The sequence below is a fragment of the Anomaloglossus baeobatrachus genome, chromosome 5 (assembly GCF_048569485.1).
Source record: "Anomaloglossus baeobatrachus isolate aAnoBae1 chromosome 5, aAnoBae1.hap1, whole genome shotgun sequence".
NCBI classification, from domain to species: domain Eukaryota; kingdom Metazoa; phylum Chordata; class Amphibia; order Anura; family Aromobatidae; genus Anomaloglossus; species Anomaloglossus baeobatrachus.
The window spans coordinates 239592747-239613310 of record NC_134357.1 but is presented as its reverse complement, the minus strand read 5'-3'; the positions used below and the strand labels follow the sequence as shown (position 1 = coordinate 239613310).

Below are 20564 nucleotides of genomic sequence, written 5' to 3'. Positions count from 1 at the left end.
GCATGCTCCAGCCTCTTCTGTGATGTATATACCCCAGCATTTCTTGTGATGTGTATGCCCCAGCCTCTCTTGTGATGTGTATGCCCCAGCCTCTCCTGTGATGTGTATGCCCCAGCCTCTCCTGTGATGTATATGCCCCAGCCTCTCCTGTGATGTATATGCCCCAGCCTCTCCTGTGGTGTATATGCCCCAGCCTCTCCTGTGATGTATATACCCCAGCATCTCCTGTGATGTATATACCCCAGCATCTCCTGTGATGTATATACTCACAGCATTTCCTGTGATGTGTATGCTCCCAGCATCTCCTGTGATGTATATACCCCAGCATCACCTGTGATGTGCATGCCCCAGCCTCTCCTGTTATGTATATGCCCCAGCCTCTCCTGTGATGTATATACCCCAGCATGTCCTGTGATGTATATACCCCAGAATCTCCTGTGATGTGTATTCCCCAGCCTCTCCTGTGATGTGTACCTCCAGTGTCTCCTGTAATATATGCGCCCCAGCGTCTCCTGTGATGTGTTTACCCCCAGTCTCTCTCGACCGAGAGAAACCTGGAAGAGCAGTTGTGAGAAGCAATATGATCAATATCACCAAACATCACAGCCTCAACCAAAGAGAAGTTGCTCCGGCCATCACAGTAGGGGTGAGTTAATTGTTTGACCAAATCTAGCAAGGTAGTTTTCAAGTTGATAATTTTGTGCTGCCCCCAATGGTTGGTAGAATGGCCCCCGGCAGTAAAAAGGTTCCCCACCCCTGATGTAGGACATGATCAATATCCACACAAAGTATGAAAGCTCAAAATTGATTTATTCATTAGTTCATAAAAATTCACTTATAAATAACAATCAATTCAAGGAGGTGCTGCCAGCTAATGCAGGGTAAAAATAGAAAAATAAATAGGGTCACAGTAATATCCTTTAGAACAGGGGTGGGGAACCTTTTTACTGTTGGGGGCCATTTGGAAATTTCTACCAACCTTCAGGGGCCGCAAAAATTATCAATGTCAAAATTACCCAGCTACATTTGGTCAAACAATTAATTAACTGACCCCTACTGTGGTGGTTGGAGCTGCTTCTCTTTGGTGCGGTGAAATTGATTATGTTGCTTCTCACAACTGCTTTTCCAGGATTGTCTTGGTCTGGAGCGCAGTCAACTCTTTGTGATAGTAAGATTGGTAAATCATATACATCACATAACAGACACTGGGACTGCTGTACATACATCACAGGAGGGGCTGGGGGCATATACATCACATAGGAGACGCTGGGACTGCTGTATATACGTCACATAGAAGACGTTGGGTCTGCTGTATATACATTACAGGAGATGCCCCAGCCCCTCCTGTGAGGTATATGCCCCAGCCCCTCCAGTGATTTGTATGACCCAGCCCCTCCTGTGATGTATATGCCCCAGCCTTTCCTGGGATTTGTATGACCCAGCCCTTCCTGTAATGTATATGCCCCAGCCCTTCCTGTGATATATATGCCCCAGCCTCTCCTCTGATGTGTATGCCCCCAGTGTCTCCAATGTGATGTATTTACCTCATCACCTCCTGTGATGTATATGGCCCCAGCATCTCCAACGTGATGTATATGCCCATCCCCTCATGTGATGTATATTCCCCCAGCGTCTCCTGTGATCTGTATGCTCCAGCCCCCGCCTGTGATATATACATCACAGGAGATGCTGGGGGCATAAACATCACAGTAGCTGCTGTGGCATATACATCACAGGAGGGGCTGGGAGCATATACATCACAAGAGAGGCTGAGAGCATGTACATCACTGGGGGGGCTGAGGACATATACATCACTGGGAGGCAAAGATATTTCTTTGGGGCACAGACAGCATTTGGGGGCACATACATCACTGGAGGAGCACAGTAATCACTGGAGGAGCACAGACAGCAGTATGGGGTGGCACAGACAGCACAGAGGGGGCACAGACAGCACTGGGGGGGCACAGACAGCAATGGGGAGCACAGACAGCAATGGGGGGGGTCACAGACAGTACTGGTGGGGGTACAGACAGTACTTGTGGGGGCACAGACATCACTGGGGGCACGAACAGCACTAGTGGGGCACAGACAGCACTAGGGGGCACTGTGGGAAACGAACAACACTTGTGGAGCATGGACAGCATAAGGGAGCATGGACATGGGGGGGGCACGGCATTGGGAGTTGTACACAGCACTGGGGGAAGGGGGAGGAGGGGCACACAGCCCTAGGGGAGCAGTGGGCACACAGCCCTGGGGGAGGGGAACAGCACAGAGCACTAGAGGGGAGGCACATAGCCCTGGTGGGGGGCACACAACCCTGGTGGAGCAGGCACAGGGCACAGCATGCACATTATATAGTGCTCTGCTACATGCACATATATACAGTGCTCTGCATCATGCACAATATATACAGTGCTCCGCAGCATGCACAATCTATATAGTGCTCCGCAGCATGCACAATATATACAGTGCTCTGCATCATGCAAAATATATACAGTGCTTTGGAGCGTGCACAATATATACAGTGCTTTGCTACATGGACAATATATACAGTGCTCTGCAGCATGCACAATATATAGGAAGGATGGGGGCACATCCAGGGTGGGGACTCTAGGAAGGATGGGTGGGGGCCACATCCAGGGTGGGGACTGTAGGAAGGATGGATGGGGGCTACATCCATGGTGGGGACTGTAGGAAGGATGGATGGGGGCACATCCAGGGTGGGGACTGTAGGAAGGATGGATGAGAGCACATCCAGGGTGAGCACTGTAGGAAGGATGGATGGGGGCTACATACAGGGTGGGGACTGTAGGAAGGATAGATGGGGGCACATCCAGGGTGGGGACTGTAGGAAGGATAGATGGGGGCACATCCAGGGTGGGGACTGTAGAAAGGATGGATGGGGGCACATCCAGGGTGGGGACTGTAGGAAGGATGGATGAGGGAACATCTAGGGTGGGGACTGTGGGAAGGATGGATGAGGGTACATCCAGGGTGGGGACTGTAGGAAGGATGGATGGGGGCACATCCAGGGTGGGGACTGTAGGAAGGATGGGTGAGGGCCACATCCAGGGTGGGGACTGTAGGAAGGATGGATGAGGGCACATCCAGGGTGGGGACTCTAGGAAGGATGGGTGGGGGCCACATCCAGGGTGGGGACTGTAGGAAGGATGGATGAGGGCACATCCAGGGTGGGGACTGTAGGAAGGATGGATGGGGGCACATCGAGGGTGTCACGCTCCCCGGCTTCCCTGCCATGCTCCCCGCCTCTCCTGCCATGCTCCCCGGCTCCCCTGCCATGCTTGCCCGCTCTCATGTCACGCTCCGCCGCTCCCGTGCCATGCTTCCCGGTCCCCCGCTCCACAGCCTCCATGCTTCCTCACCTGTGTCCTCCAGGCAACCCGGCCCCCGCTCCCGGCGCCCGTCGGCAATGCTGAGCCAGCCCGGCACTCCTGCCTCCTGTACACCGCTCCCTGCTCTGGCTTCTGGCACCCGGGCCTCGCGCATGCGCATTAGGGCGCGCGCGCGGTCATTGACCCTCTCTTAAAGGGCCTGCGTCCTCCAACAGGATATTGAAGAATCAGGTACAGGGTATATAGGGAGATCCTTTCCAAGTGGGCGGGGCCTGTTCTTCGTGTTTGCTAAGCTAGGAGTCAGGTCTCCCTGTGTCTTGTTCCATACTTACCTATCTCTCTTGTAGAGTCGCTCCTGTCTCGCCAACCGGTCCTGACGATTCCCGAACCCCGAACGGTGATGGTCCGCCATCTCGTCAGTCCCTACCATCTCCGATCCCTGGATCCGTGTGGTGACCCACCTCCTCGCTCCGTTGGTTCCGGATTCTGCCTGACATCATCTCGGCCTCCGAACCTGAGCTCCGTCACCCGGACTACCTTCAGAGACTCCGTGGTCCCAGTGACTTCTTCACTCCACTCCTCTGAACGGACTGTCCTGCTACCCGTAGTGCTCCGGCTACCGGGCACCTTGCCCTCGGTGAGGTGTTCACCCCAGTGGATCCACCTCCTGGGCCTACCCGTCCTCCTGGTCCTAACAGAGGGTGAGCACTGTAGGAAGGATGGATGGGGGCACATCCAGGGTGGGGACTGTAGGAAGGATGGATGGGGGCACATCCAGGGTGGGGACTGTAGGAAGGATGGATGAGGGCACATCTAGGGTGGGGACTTTGGGAAGGATGGATGAGGGCACATCCAGGGTGGGGACTGTAGGAAGGATGGATGAGGGCACATCTAGGGTGGGGACTGTGGGAAGGATGGATGAGGACACATCCAGGGTGGGGACTGTAGGAAGGATGGATGAGGGCACATCCAGGGTGGGGACTGTAGGAAGGATGGATGGGGGCACATCCAGGGTCGGGACTGTAGGAAGGATGGATGGGGGCACATCCAGGGTGGGGACTGTAGAAAGGATGGATGGGGGCACATCCAGGGTGGGGACTGTAGGAAGGATGGATGGGGGCACATCCAGGGTGGGGACTGTAGGAAGGATAGATGGGGGCACATCCAGGGTGGGGACTGTGGGAAGGATGGATGAGGGCACATCCAGGGTGGGGACTGTAGGAAGGATGGATGAGGGCACATTCAGGGTGGGGACTGTAGGAAGGATGGACGGGGGCACATCTAGGGTGGGGACTGTAGGAAGGATGGATGAGGGCACATCCAGGGTGGGGACTGTAGGATGGATGGATGGGGGCACATCCAGGGTGAGGACTGTAGGAAGGATGGATGGGGGCACATCCAGGGTGGGGACTGTAGGAAGGATGGATGGGGGCACATCCAAGGTGGGGACTGTAGGAAGGATGGATGGGGGCACATCCAGGGTGGGGACTGTAGGAAGGATGGGTGGGGGCCACATCCAGGGTGGGGACTGTAGGAAGGATGGATGAGGGCACATCCAGGGTGGGGACTGTGGGAAGGATGGATGAGGGCACATCCAGGGTGGGGACTGTAGGAAGGATGGATGAGGGCACATCCAGGGTGGGGACTGTAGGAAGGATGGATGAGGGCACATCTAGGGTGGGGACTGTGGGAAGGATGGATGAGGACACATCCAGAGTGGGGACTGTAGGAAGGATGGATGAGGGCACATCCAGGGTGGGGACTGTAGGAAGGATGGATGAGGGCACATCCAGGGTGGGGAATGTAGGAAGGATGGATGGGGGCACATCTAGGGTGGGGACTGTAGGAAGGATGGATGAGCGCACATCCAGGGTGGGGACTGTAGGATGGATGGATGGGGCCACATCCAGGGTGGGGACTGTAGGAAGGATGGATGAGGGCACATCCAGGGTGGGGACTGTAGGAAGGATTGATGGGGGCACATCGAGGGTGAGCACTGTAGGAAGGATGGATGGGGGCACATCCAGGGTGGGGACTGTAGGAAGGATGGATGGGGGCACATCCAGGGTGGGGACTGTAGGAAGGATGGATGAGGGCACATCTAGGGTGGGGACTGTGGGAAGGATGGATGAGGGCACATCCAGGGTGGGGACTGTAGGAAGGATGGATGAGGGCACATCTAGGGTGGGGACTGTGGGAAGGATGGATGAGGACACATCCAGGGTGGGGACTGTAGGAAGGATGGATGGGGGCACATCCAGGGTCGGGACTGTAGGAAGGATGGAGGGGGACACATCCAGGGTGGGGACTGTAGGAAGGATGGATGGGGGCACATCCAGGGTGGGGACTGTAGGAAGGATGGATGGGGGCATATCCAGGGTGGGGACTGTAGGAAGGATAAATGGGGGCACATCCAGGGTGGGGACTGTGGGAAGGATGGATGAGGGCACATCCAGGGTGGGGACTGTAGGAAGGATGGATGAGGGCACATCCAGGGTGGGGACTGTAGGAAGGATGGATGGGAGCACATCTAGGGTGGGGACTGTAGGAAGGATGGATGAGGGCACATCCAGGGTGGGGACTGTAGGATGGATGGATGAGGGCACATCCAGGGTGGGGACTGAAAGAAGGATGGATGGGGGCACATCCAGGGTGGGGACTGTAGGAAGGATGGATGGGGGCACATCCAGGGTCGGGACTGTAGGAAGGATGGATGGGGACACATCCAGGGTGGGGACTGTAGGAAGGATGGATGGGGGCACATCCAGGGTGGGGACTGTAGGAAGGATGGATGGGGGCACATCCAGGGTGGTGACTGTAGGAAGGATGGATGAGGGCACATCTAGGGTGGGGACTGTGGGAAGGATGGATGAGGGCACATCCAGGGTCGGGTCTGTAGAAAGGATGGATGGAGGCACATCCAGGGTGGGGACTCTAGGAAGGATGGGTGGGGGCCACTTCCAGGGTGGGGACTGTAGGAAGGATGGATGAGGGCACATCCAGGGTGGGGACTGTAGGAAGGATGGATGGGGGCACATCGAGGGTGAGCACTGTAGGAAGGATGGATGGGGGCACATCCAGTGTGGGGACTGTAGGAAGGATGGATGAGGGCACATCTACGGTGGGGACTGGGGGAAGGATGGATGAGGGCACATCCAGGGTCGGGACTGTAGGAAGGATGGATGGGGGCACATCCAGGGTGGGGACTGTAGGAAGGATGGATGAGGGCACATCTAGGGTGGCGACTTTGGGAAGGATGGATGAGGGCACATCCAGGGTGGGGACTGTAGGAAGGATGGATGAGGGCACATCTAGGGTGGGGACTGTAGGAAGGATGGATGGGGGCACATCCAGGGTGGGGACTGTAGGAAGGATAGATGGGGGCACATCCAGGGTGGGGACTGTGGGAAGGATGGATGAGGGCACATCCAGGGTGGGGACTGTAGGAAGGATGGATGAGGGCACATCCAGGGTGGGGAATGTAGGAAGGATGGATGGGGGCACATCCAGGGTGGGGACTGTAGGAAGGATGGATGAGGGCACATCCAGGGTGGGGACTGTAGGATGGATGGATGGGGGCACATCCAGGGTGGGGACTGTAGGAAGGATGGATGGGGGCACATCCAGTGTGGGGACTGTAGGAAGGATGGATGGGGGCACATCCAGGGTGGGGACAGTAGGAAGGAAGGATGGGGGCACATCCAGGGTGGGGACTCTATGAAGGATGGGTGGGGGCCACATCCAGGGTGGGGACTGTAGGAAGGATGGATGAGGGCACATCCAGGGTGGGGACTGTAGGAAGGATGGATGGGGGCACATCGAGGGTTAGCACTGTAGGAAGGATGGATGGGGGCACATCCAGGGTGGTGACTGTAGGAAAGATGGATGAGGGCACATCCAGGGTGGGGACTGTAGGAAGGATGGATGGGGGCACATCCAGGGTGGGGACTGTAGAATGGATGGATGGGGGCACATCCAGGGTGGGGACTGTAGGAAGGATGGATGAGGGCACATCTAGGGTGGGGACTGTAGGAAGGATGGATGGGGGCACATCCAGGGTGGAGACTGTAGGAAGGATGGATGGGGGCACATCCAGGGTGAGCATTGTAGGAAGGATGGATGAGGGCACATCCAGGGTGGGGACTGTAGGAAGGATGGATGGGGGCACATCCAGGGTGGTGACTGTAGGAAGGATAGATGGGGGCAAATCCAGGGTGGGGACTGTAGGAAGGATGGATGAGGGCACATCCAGAGTGGGGACTGTAGGAAGGATGGATGGGGGCACATCTAGGGTGTGGACTGTAGGAAGGATGGATGGGGGCACATCCAGTGTGGGGACTGTAGGAAGGATGGATGGGGGCACATCCAGGGTGGGGACTCTAGGAAGGATGGGTGGTGGCCACATCCAGGGTGGGGACTGTAGGAAGGATGGATGAGGGCATATCCAGGGTGGGGACTGTAAGAAGGATGGATGGGGGCACATCGAGGGTGAGCACTGTAGGAAGGATGGATGAGGGCACATCCAGGGTGGGGACTGTAGGAAGGATGGATGGGGGCACATCCAGGGTGGGGACTGTAGGAAGGATGGATGAGGGCACATATAGGGTGGGGACTGTGGGAAGGATGGATGAGGGCACATCCAGGGTGGGGACTGTAGGAAGGATGGATGAGGGCACATCTAGGGTGGGGACTGTGGGAAGCATGGATGACGACATATCCAGGGTGGGGACTGTAGGAAGGATGGATGAGGGCACATCCAGGGTGGGGACTGTAGAAAGGATGGATGGGGGCACATCCAGGGTCGGGACTGTAGGAAGGATGGATGGGGGCACATCCAGGGTCGGGACTGTAGGAAGGATGGATGGGAGCACATCCAGGGTGGGGACTGTAGGAAGGATGGATGGGGGCACATCCAGGGTGGGGACTGTAGGAAGGATAGATGGGGGCACATCCAGGGTGGGGACTGTAGGAAGGATGGATGAGGGCACATCCAGAGTGGGGACTGTAGGAAGGATGGATGGGGGCACATCCAGGGTGTGGACTGTAGGAAGGATGGATGGGGGCACATCCAGTGTGGGGACTGTAGGAAGGATGGATGGGGGCACATCCAGGGTGGGGACTTTAGGAAGGATGGGTGGGGGCCACATCCAGGGTGGGGACTGTAGGAAGGATGGATGAGGGCACATCCAGGGTGGGGACTGTAGGAAGGATGGATGGGGGCACATCGAGGGTGAGCACTGTAGGAAGGATGGATGGGGGCACATCCAGGGTGGGGACTGTAGGAAGGATGGATGGGGACACATCCAGGGTGGGGACTGTAGGAAGGATGGATGAGGGCACATCTAGGGTGGGGACTGTGGGAAGGATGGATGAGGGCACATCCAGGGTGGGGACTGTAGGAAGGATGGATGAGGGCACATCTAGGGTGGGGACTGTGGGAAGGATGGATGAGGACACATCCAGGGTGGGGACTGTAGGAAGGATGGATGAGGGCACATCCAGGGTGGGGACTGTAGGAAGGATGGATGGGGGCACATCCAGGGTCGGGACTGTAGGAAGGATGGATGGGGGCACATCCAGGGTCGGGACTGTAGGAAGGATGGATGGGGGCACATCCAGGGTGGGGACTGTAGGAAGGATGGAAGGGGGCACATCCAGGGTGGGGACTGTAAGAATGATGGATGGGGGCACATCCAGGGTGGGGACTGTAGGAAGGATGGATGGGGGCACATCCAGGGTGGGGACTGTAGGAAGGATGGTTGGGGGCACATCCAGGGTGAGCATTGTAGGAAGGATGGATGAGGGCACATCCAGGGTGGGGACTGTAGGAAGGATGGATGAGGGCACATCCAGGGTGGGGACTGTAGGAAGGATGGATGGGGGCACATCCAGGGTGGGGACTGTAGGAAGGATGGATGAGGGCACATCCAGGGTGGGGACTGTAGGAAGGATGGGTGAGGGTACATCCAGGGTGGGGACTGTAGGAAGGATGGGTGAGGGCACATCCAAGGTGGAGGCTGTAGGAAGGATGGATGGGGGTACATCCAGGGTGGGGACTGTAGGAAGGATGGATGGGGGCACATCGAGGGTGAGCACTGTAGGAAGGATGGATGGGGGCACATCCAGGGTGGGGACTGTAGGAAGGATGGATGGGGGCACATCCAGGGTGGGGACTGTAGGAAGGATGGATGGGGGCACATCCAGGGTGGGGACTGTAGGAAGGATGGATGAGGGCACATCTAGGGTGGGGACTGTGGGAAGGATGGATGAGGGCACATCCAGGGTGGGGACTGTAGGAAGGATGGATGGGGGCACATCCAGGGTCGGGACTGTAGGAAGGATGGATGGGGCACATCCAGGGTGGGGACTGTAGGAAGGATGGATGAGGGCACATCTAGGGTGAGCACTGTAGGAAGGATGGATGGGGGCACATCCAGGGTGGGGACTGTAGGAAGGATGGATGGGGGCACATCCAGGGTGGGGACTGTAGGAAGGATGGATGGGGGCACATCGAGGGTGGGGACTGTAGGAAGGATGGATGAGGGCACATCTAGGGTGGGGACTGTAGGAAGGATGGATGAGGGCACATCTAGGGTGGGGACTGTAGGAAGGATGGATGAGGGCACATCCAGGGTGGGGACTGTAGGAAGGATGGATGAGGGCACATCTAGGGTGTGGACTGTAGGAAGGATGGGTGAGGGTACATCCAGGGTGGGGACTGTAGGAAGGATGGGTGAGGGCACATCCAAGGTGGAGGCTGTAGGAAGGATGGATGGGGGCACATCCAGGGTGGGGACTGTAGGAAGGATGGATGAGGGCACATCCAGGGTGGGGACTGTAGGAAGGATGGGTGAGGGTACATCCAGGGTGGGGACTGTAGGAAGGATGGGTGAGGGCACATCCAAGGTGGAGGCTGTAGGAAGGATGGATGGGGGCACATCCAGGGTGAGGACTGTAGGAAGGATGGATGGGGGCACATCGAGGGTGAGCACTGTAGGAAGGATGGATGGGGGCACATCCAGGGTGGGGACTGTAGGAAGGATGGATGGGGGCACATCCAGGGTGGGGACTGTAGGAAGGATGGATGGGGGCACATCCAGGGTGGGGACTGTAGGAAGGATGGATGAGGGCACATCTAGGGTGGGGACTGTGGGAAGGATGGATGAGGGCACATCCAGGGTGGGGACTGTAGGAAGGATGGATGGGGGCACATCCAGGGTCGGGACTGTAGGAAGGATGGATGGGGCACATCCAGGGTGGGGACTGTAGGAAGGATGGATGAGGGCACATCTAGGGTGAGCACTGTAGGAAGGATGGATGGGGGCACATCCAGGGTGGGGACTGTAGGAAGGATGGATGGGGGCACATCCAGGGTGGGGACTGTAGGAAGGATGGATGGGGGCACATCGAGGGTGGGGACTGTAGAAAGGATGGATGAGGGCACATCTAGGGTGGGGACTGTAGGAAGGATGGATGAGGGCACATCTAGGGTGGGGACTGTAGGAAGGATGGATGAGGGCACATCCAGGGTGGGGACTGTAGGAAGGATGGATGAGGGCACATCTAGGGTGTGGACTGTAGGAAGGATGGATGGGGGCACTTCCAGGGTGGGGACTGTAGGAAGGATGGATGAGGGCACATCCAGGGTGGGGACTGTAGGAGGGATGGATGGGGGCACATCCAGGGTCGGGACTGTAGGAAGGATGGATGGGAGCACATCCAGGGTCGGGACTGTAGGAAGGATGGATGGGAGCACATCCAGGGTGGGGACTGTAGGAAGGATGGATGGGGGCACATCCAGGGTGGGGACTGTAGGAAGGATAGATGGGGGCACATCCAGGGTGGGGACTGTAGGAAGGATGGATGAGGGCACATCCAGAGTGGGGACTGTAGGAAGGATGGATGGGGGCACATCCAGGGTGTGGACTGTAGGAAGGATGGATGGGGGCACATCCAGTGTGGGGACTGTAGGAAGGATGGATGGGGGCACATCCAGGGTGGGGACTTTAGGAAGGATGGGTGGGGGCCACATCCAGGGTGGGGACTGTAGGAAGGATGGATGAGGGCACATCCAGGTTGGGGACTGTAGGAAGGATGGATGGGGGCACATCGAGGGTGAGCACTGTAGGAAGGATGGATGGGGGCACATCCAGGGTGGGGACTGTAGGAAGGATGGATGGGGGCACATCCAGGGTGGGGACTGTAGGAAGGATGGATGAGGGCACATCTAGGGTGGGGACTGTGGGAAAGATGGATGAGGGCACATCCAGGGTGGGGACTGTAGGAAGGATGGATGAGGGCACATCTAGGGTGGGGACTGTGGGAAGGATGGATGAGGACACATCCAGTGTGGGGACTGTAGGAAGGATGGATGGGGGCACATCCAGGGTGGGGACTTTAGGAAGGATGGGTGGGGGCCACATCCAGGGTGGGGACTGTAGGAAGGATGGATGAGGGCACATCCAGGGTGGGGACTGTAGGAAGGATGGATGGGGGCACATCGAGGGTGAGCACTGTAGGAAGGATGGATGGGGGCACATCCAGGGTGGGGACTGTAGGAAGGATGGATGGGGACACATCCAGGGTGGGGACTGTAGGAAGGATGGATGAGGGCACATCTAGGGTGGGGACTGTGGGAAGGATGGATGAGGGCACATCCAGGGTGGGGACTGTAGGAAGGATGGATGAGGGCACATCTAGGGTGGGGACTGTGGGAAGGATGGATGAGGACACATCCAGGGTGGGGACTGTAGGAAGGATGGATGAGGGCACATCCAGGGTGGGGACTGTAGGAAGGATGGATGGGGGCACATCCAGGGTCGGGACTGTAGGAAGGATGGATGGGGGCACATCCAGGGTCGGGACTGTAGGAAGGATGGATGGGGGCACATCCAGGGTGGGGACTGTAGGAAGGATGGAAGGGGGCACATCCAGGGTGGGGACTGTAAGAATGATGGATGGGGGCACATCCAGGGTGGGGACTGTAGGAAGGATGGATGGGGGCACATCCAGGGTGGGGACTGTAGGAAGGATGGTTGGGGGCACATCCAGGGTGAGCATTGTAGGAAGGATGGATGAGGGCACATCCAGGGTGGGGACTGTAGGAAGGATGGATGAGGGCACATCCAGGGTGGGGACTGTAGGAAGGATGGATGGGGGCACATCCAGGGTGGGGACTGTAGGAAGGATGGATGAGGGCACATCCAGGGTGGGGACTGTAGGAAGGATGGGTGAGGGTACATCCAGGGTGGGGACTGTAGGAAGGATGGGTGAGGGCACATCCAGGGTGGAGGCTGTAGGAAGGATGGATGGGGGCACATCCAGGGTGGGGACTGTAGGAAGGATGGATGGGGGCACATCGAGGGTGAGCACTGTAGGAAGGATGGATGGGGGCACATCCAGGGTGGGGACTGTAGGAAGGATGGATGGGGGCACATCCAGGGTGGGGACTGTAGGAAGGATGGATGGGGGCACATCCAGGGTGGGGACTGTAGGAAGGATGGATGAGGGCACATCTAGGGTGGGGACTGTGGGAAGGATGGATGAGGGCACATCCAGGGTGGGGACTGTAGGAAGGATGGATGGGGGCACATCCAGGGTCGGGACTGTAGGAAGGATGGATGGGGCACATCCAGGGTGGGGACTGTAGGAAGGATGGATGAGGGCACATCTAGGGTGAGCACTGTAGGAAGGATGGATGGGGGCACATCCAGGGTGGGGACTGTAGGAAGGATGGATGGGGGCACATCCAGGGTGGGGACTGTAGGAAGGATGGATGGGGGCACATCGAGGGTGGGGACTGTAGGAAGGATGGATGAGGGCACATCTAGGGTGGGGACTGTAGGAAGGATGGATGAGGGCACATCTAGGGTGGGGACTGTAGGAAGGATGGATGAGGGCACATCCAGGGTGGGGACTGTAGGAAGGATGGATGAGGGCACATCTAGGGTGTGGACTGTAGGAAGGATGGATGGGGGCACTTCCAGGGTGGGGACTGTAGGAAGGATGGATGAGGGCACATCCAGGGTGGGGACTGTAGGAAGGATGGATGGGGGCACATCCAGGGTCGGGACTGTAGGAAGGATGGATGGGAGCACATCCAGGGTCGGGACTGTAGGAAGGATGGATGGGAGCACATCCAGGGTGGGGACTGTAGGAAGGATGGATGGGGGCACATCCAGGGTGGTGACTGTAGGAAAGATGGATGAGGGCACATCCAGGGTGGGGGCTGTAGGAAGGATGGATGGGGGCACATCCAGGGTGGGGACTGTAGAATGGATGGATGGGGGCACATCCAGGGTGGGGACTGTAGGAAGGATGGATGAGGGCACATCTAGGGTGGGGACTGTAGGAAGGATGGATGGGGGCACATCCAGGGTGGAGACTGTAGGAAGGATGGATGGGGGCACATCCAGGGTGAGCATTGTAGGAAGGATGGATGAGGGCACATCCAGGGTGGGGACTGTAGGAAGGATGGATGGGGGCACATCCAGGGTGGTGACTGTAGGAAGGATAGATGGGGGCAAATCCAGGGTGGGGACTGTAGGAAGGATGGATGAGGGCACATCCAGAGTGGGGACTGTAGGAAGGATGGATGGGGGCACATCTAGGGTGTGGACTGTAGGAAGGATGGATGGGGGCACATCCAGTGTGGGGACTGTAGGAAGGATGGATGGGGGCACATCCAGGGTGGGGACTCTAGGAAGGATGGGTGGTGGCCACATCCAGGGTGGGGACTGTAGGAAGGATGGATGAGGGCACATCCAGGGTGGGGACTGTAAGAAGGATGGATGGGGGCACATCGAGGGTGAGCACTGTAGGAAGGATGGATGAGGGCACATCCAGGGTGGGGACTGTAGGAAGGATGGATGGGGGCACATCCAGGGTGGGGACTGTAGGAAGGATGGATGAGGGCACATATAGGGTGGGGACTGTGGGAAGGATGGATGAGGGCACATCCAGGGTGGGGACTGTAGGAAGGATGGATGAGGGCACATCTAGGGTGGGGACTGTGGGAAGGATGGATGACGACATATCCAGGGTGGGGACTGTAGGAAGGATGGATGAGGGCACATCCAGGGTGGGGACTGTAGAAAGGATGGATGGGGGCACATCCAGGGTCGGGACTGTAGGAAGGATGGATGGGGGCACATCCAGGGTCGGGACTGTAGGAAGGATGGATGGGAGCACATCCAGGGTGGGGACTGTAGGAAGGATGGATGGGGGCACATCCAGGGTGGGGACTGTAGGAAGGATAGATGGGGGCACATCCAGGGTGGGGACTGTAGGAAGGATGGATGAGGGCACATCCAGAGTGGGGACTGTAGGAAGGATGGATGGGGGCACATCCAGGGTGTGGACTGTAGGAAGGATGGATGGGGGCACATCCAGTGTGGGGACTGTAGGAAGGATGGATGGGGGCACATCCAGGGTGGGGACTTTAGGAAGGATGGGTGGGGGCCACATCCAGGGTGGGGACTGTAGGAAGGATGGATGAGGGCACATCCAGGGTGGGGACTGTAGGAAGGATGGATGGGGGCACATCGAGGGTGAGCACTGTAGGAAGGATGGATGGGGGCACATCCAGGGTGGGGACTGTAGGAAGGATGGATGGGGACACATCCAGGGTGGGGACTGTAGGAAGGATGGATGAGGGCACATCTAGGGTGGGGACTGTGGGAAGGATGGATGAGGGCACATCCAGGGTGGGGACTGTAGGAAGGATGGATGAGGGCACATCTAGGGTGGGGACTGTGGGAAGGATGGATGAGGACACATCCAGGGTGGGGACTGTAGGAAGGATGGATGAGGGCACATCCAGGGTGGGGACTGTAGGAAGGATGGATGGGGGCACATCCAGGGTCGGGACTGTAGGGAGGATGGATGGGGGCACATCCAGGGTCGGGACTGTAGGAAGGATGGATGGGGGCACATCCAGGGTGGGGACTGTAGGAAGGATGGAAGGGGGCACATCCAGGGTGGGGACTGTAAGAATGATGGATGGGGGCACATCCAGGGTGGGGACTGTAGGAAGGATGGATGGGGGCACATCCAGGGTGGGGACTGTAGGAAGGATGGTTGGGGGCACATCCAGGGTGAGCATTGTAGGAAGGATGGATGAGGGCACATCCAGGGTGGGGACTGTAGGAAGGATGGATGAGGGCACATCCAGGGTGGGGACTGTAGGAAGGATGGATGGGGGCACATCCAGGGTGGGGACTGTAGGAAGGATGGATGAGGGCACATCCAGGGTGGGGACTGTAGGAAGGATGGGTGAGGGTACATCCAGGGTGGGGACTGTAGGAAGGATGGGTGAGGGCACATCCAAGGTGGAGGCTGTAGGAAGGATGGATGGGGGCACATCCAGGGTGGGGACTGTAGGAAGGATGGATGGGGGCACATCGAGGGTGAGCACTGTAGGAAGGATGGATGGGGGCACATCCAGGGTGGGGACTGTAGGAAGGATGGATGGGGGCACATCCAGGGTGGGGACTGTAGGAAGGATGGATGGGGGCACATCCAGGGTGGGGACTGTAGGAAGGATGGATGAGGGCACATCTAGGGTGGGGACTGTGGGAAGGATGGATGAGGGCACATCCAGGGTGGGGACTGTAGGAAGGATGGATGGGGGCACATCCAGGGTCGGGACTGTAGGAAGGATGGATGGGGCACATCCAGGGTGGGGACTGTAGGAAGGATGGATGAGGGCACATCTAGGGTGAGCACTGTAGGAAGGATGGATGGGGGCACATCCAGGGTGGGGACTGTAGGAAGGATGGATGGGGGCACATCCAGGGTGGGGACTGTAGGAAGGATGGATGGGGGCACATCGAGGGTGGGGACTGTAGGAAGGATGGATGAGGGCACATCTAGGGTGGGGACTGTAGGAAGGATGGATGAGGGCACATCTAGGGTGGGGACTGTAGGAAGGATGGATGAGGGCACATCCAGGGTGGGGACTGTAGGAAGGATGGATGAGGGCACATCTAGGGTGTGGACTGTAGGAAGGATGGGTGAGGGTACATCCAGGGTGGGGACTGTAGGAAGGATGGGTGAGGGCACATCCAAGGTGGAGGCTGTAGGAAGGATGGATGGGGGCACATCCAGGGTGGGGACTGTAGGAAGGATGGATGAGGGCACATCCAGGGTGGGGACTGTAGGAAGGATGGGTGAGGGTACATCCAGGGTGGGGACTGTAGGAAGGATGGGTGAGGGCACATCCAAGGTGGAGGCTGTAGGAAGGATGGATGGGGGCACATCCAGGGTGAGGACTGTAGGAAGGATGGATGGGGGCACATCGAGGGTGAGCACTGTAGGAAGGATGGATGGGGGCACATCCAGGGTGGGGACTGTAGGAAGGATGGATGGGGGCACATCCAGGGTGGGGACTGTAGGAAGGATGGATGGGGGCACATCCAGGGTGGGGACTGTAGGAAGGATGGATGAGGGCACATCTAGGGTGGGGACTGTGGGAAGGATGGATGAGGGCACATCCAGGGTGGGGACTGTAGGAAGGATGGATGGGGGCACATCCAGGGTCGGGACTGTAGGAAGGATGGATGGGGCACATCCAGGGTGGGGACTGTAGGAAGGATGGATGAGGGCACATCTAGGGTGAGCACTGTAGGAAGGATGGATGGGGGCACATCCAGGGTGGGGACTGTAGGAAGGATGGATGGGGGCACATCCAGGGTGGGGACTGTAGGAAGGATGGATGGGGGCACATCGAGGGTGGGGACTGTAGGAAGGATGGATGAGGGCACATCTAGGGTGGGGACTGTAGGAAGGATGGATGAGGGCACATCTAGGGTGGGGACTGTAGGAAGGATGGATGAGGGCACATCCAGGGTGGGGACTGTAGGAAGGATGGATGAGGGCACATCTAGGGTGTGGACTGTAGGAAGGATGGATGGGGGCACTTCCAGGGTGGGGACTGTAGGAAGGATGGATGAGGGCACATCCAGGGTGGGGACTGTAGGAAGGATGGATGGGGGCACATCCAGGGTCGGGACTGTAGGAAGGATGGATGGGAGCACATCCAGGGTCGGGACTGTAGGAAGGATGGATGGGAGCACATCCAGGGTGGGGACTGTAGGAAGGATGGATGGGGGCACATCCAGGGTGGGGACTGTAGGAAGGATAGATGGGGGCACATCCAGGGTGGGGACTGTAGGAAGGATGGATGAGGGCACATCCAGAGTGGGGACTGTAGGAAGGATGGATGGGGGCACATCCAGGGTGTGGACTGTAGGAAGGATGGATGGGGGCACATCCAGTGTGGGGACTGTAGGAAGGATGGATGGGGGCACATCCAGGGTGGGGACTTTAGGAAGGATGGGTGGGGGCCACATCCAGGGTGGGGACTGTAGGAAGGATGGATGAGGGCACATCCAGGTTGGGGACTGTAGGAAGGATGGATGGGGGCACATCGAGGGTGAGCACTGTAGGAAGGATGGATGGGGGCACATCCAGGGTGGGGGACTGTAGGAAGGATGGATGGGGGCACATCCAGGGTGGGGACTGTAGGAAGGATGGATGAGGGCACATCTAGGGTGGGGACTGTGGGAAAGATGGATGAGGGCACATCCAGGGTGGGGACTGTAGGAAGGATGGATGAGGGCACATCTAGGGTGGGGACTGTGGGAAGGATGGATGAGGACACATCCAGTGTGGGGACTGTAGGAAGGATGGATGGGGGCACATCCAGGGTGGGGACTTTAGGAAGGATGGGTGGGGGCCACATCCAGGGTGGGGACTGTAGGAAGGATGGATGAGGGCACATCCAGGGTGGGGACTGTAGGAAGGATGGATGGGGGCACATCGAGGGTGAGCACTGTAGGAAGGATGGATGGGGGCACATCCAGGGTGGGGACTGTAGGAAGGATGGATGGGGACACATCCAGGGTGGGGACTGTAGGAAGGATGGATGAGGGCACATCTAGGGTGGGGACTGTGGGAAGGATGGATGAGGGCACATCCAGGGTGGGGACTGTAGGAAGGATGGATGAGGGCACATCTAGGGTGGGGACTGTGGGAAGGATGGATGAGGACACATCCAGGGTGGGGACTGTAGGAAGGATGGATGAGGGCACATCCAGGGTGGGGACTGTAGGAAGGATGGATGGGGGCACATCCAGGGTCGGGACTGTAGGAAGGATGGATGGGGGCACATCCAGGGTGGGGACTGTAGGAAGGATGGAAGGGGGCACATCCAGGGTGGGGACTGTAAGAATGATGGATGGGGGCACATCCAGGGTGGGGACTGTAGGAAGGATGGATGGGGGCACATCCAGGGTGGGGACTGTAGGAAGGATGGTTGGGGGCACATCCAGGGTGAGCATTGTAGGAAGGATGGATGAGGGCACATCCAGGGTGGGGACTGTAGGAAGGATGGATGAGGGCACATCCAGGGTGGGGACTGTAGGAAGGATGGATGGGGGCACATCCAGGGTGGGGACTGTAGGAAGGATGGATGAGGGCACATCCAGGGTGGGGACTGTAGGAAGGATGGGTGAGGGTACATCCAGGGTGGGGACTGTAGGAAGGATGGGTGAGGGCACATCCAGGGTGGAGGCTGTAGGAAGGATGGATGGGGGCACATCCAGGGTGGGGACTGTAGGAAGGATGGATGGGGGCACATCGAGGGTGAGCACTGTAGGAAGGATGGATGGGGGCACATCCAGGGTGGGGACTGTAGGAAGGATGGATGGGGGCACATCCAGGGTGGGGACTGTAGGAAGGATGGATGGGGGCACATCCAGGGTGGGGACTGTAGGAAGGATGGATGAGGGCACATCTAGGGTGGGGACTGTGGGAAGGATGGATGAGGGCACATCCAGGGTGGGGACTGTAGGAAGGATGGATGGGGGCACATCCAGGGTCGGGACTGTAGGAAGGATGGATGGGGCACATCCAGGGTGGGGACTGTAGGAAGGATGGATGAGGGCACATCTAGGGTGAGCACTGTAGGAAGGATGGATGGGGGCACATCCAGGGTGGGGACTGTAGGAAGGATGGATGGGGGCACATCCAGGGTGGGGACTGTAGGAAGGATGGATGGGGGCACATCGAGGGTGGGGACTGTAGGAAGGATGGATGAGGGCACATCTAGGGTGGGGACTGTAGGAAGGATGGATGAGGGCACATCTAGGGTGGGGACTGTAGGAAGGATGGATGAGGGCACATCCAGGGTGGGGACTGTAGGAAGGATGGATGAGGGCACATCTAGGGTGTGGACTGTAGGAAGGATGGATGGGGGCACTTCCAGGGTGGGGACTGTAGGAAGGATGGATGAGGGCACATCCAGGGTGGGGACTGTAGGAAGGATGGATGGGGGCACATCCAGGGTCGGGACTGTAGGAAGGATGGATGGGAGCACATCCAGGGTCGGGACTGTAGGAAGGATGGATGGGAGCACATCCAGGGTGGGGACTGTAGGAAGGATGGATGGGGGCACATCCAGGGTGGGGACTGTAGGAAGGATAGATGGGGGCACATCCAGGGTGGGGACTGTAGGAAGGATGGATGAGGGCACATCCAGAGTGGGGACTGTAGGAAGGATGGATGGGGGCACATCCAGGGTGTGGACTGTAGGAAGGATGGATGGGGGCACATCCAGTGTGGGGACTGTAGGAAGGATGGATGGGGGCACATCCAGGGTGGGGACTTTAGGAAGGATGGGTGGGGGCCACATCCAGGGTGGGGACTGTAGGAAGGATGGATGAGGGCACATCCAGGTTGGGGACTGTAGGAAGGATGGATGGGGGCACATCGAGGGTGAGCACTGTAGGAAGGATGGATGGGGGCACATCCAGGGTGGGGACTGTAGGAAGGATGGATGGGGGCACATCCAGGGTGGGGACTGTAGGAAGGATGGATGAGGGCACATCTAGGGTGGGGACTGTGGGAAAGATGGATGAGGGAACATCCAGGGTGGGGACTGTAGGAAGGATGGATGAGGGCACATCTAGGGTGGGGACTGTGGGAAGGATGGATGAGGACACATCCAGGGTGGGGACTGTAGGAAGGATGGATGAGGGCACATCCAGGGTGGGGACTGTAGGAAGGATGGATGGGGGCACATCCAGGGTCGGGACTGTAGGAAGGATGGATGGGGGCACATCCAGGGTCGGGACTGTAGGAAGGATGGATGGGGGCACATCCAGGGTGGGGACTGTAAGAAGGATGGATGGGGGCACATACAGGGTGGGG

At 58.3% G+C, this 20564-nt stretch overlaps 1 protein-coding gene across 1 annotated transcript in view; it reads left to right on the top strand.

The window, feature by feature from the left end:
- Window positions 1-3710: 3710 nt before the first annotated feature.
- The window catches only part of LOC142311119 (uncharacterized), a 33927-nt gene continuing 17073 nt past the window's right edge, over window positions 3711-20564 (top strand). Inside the window, 1 exon segment of the mRNA XM_075349245.1 lies at window positions 3711-4054. The gene's annotated coding sequence lies outside the window, so the exon portion shown is untranslated.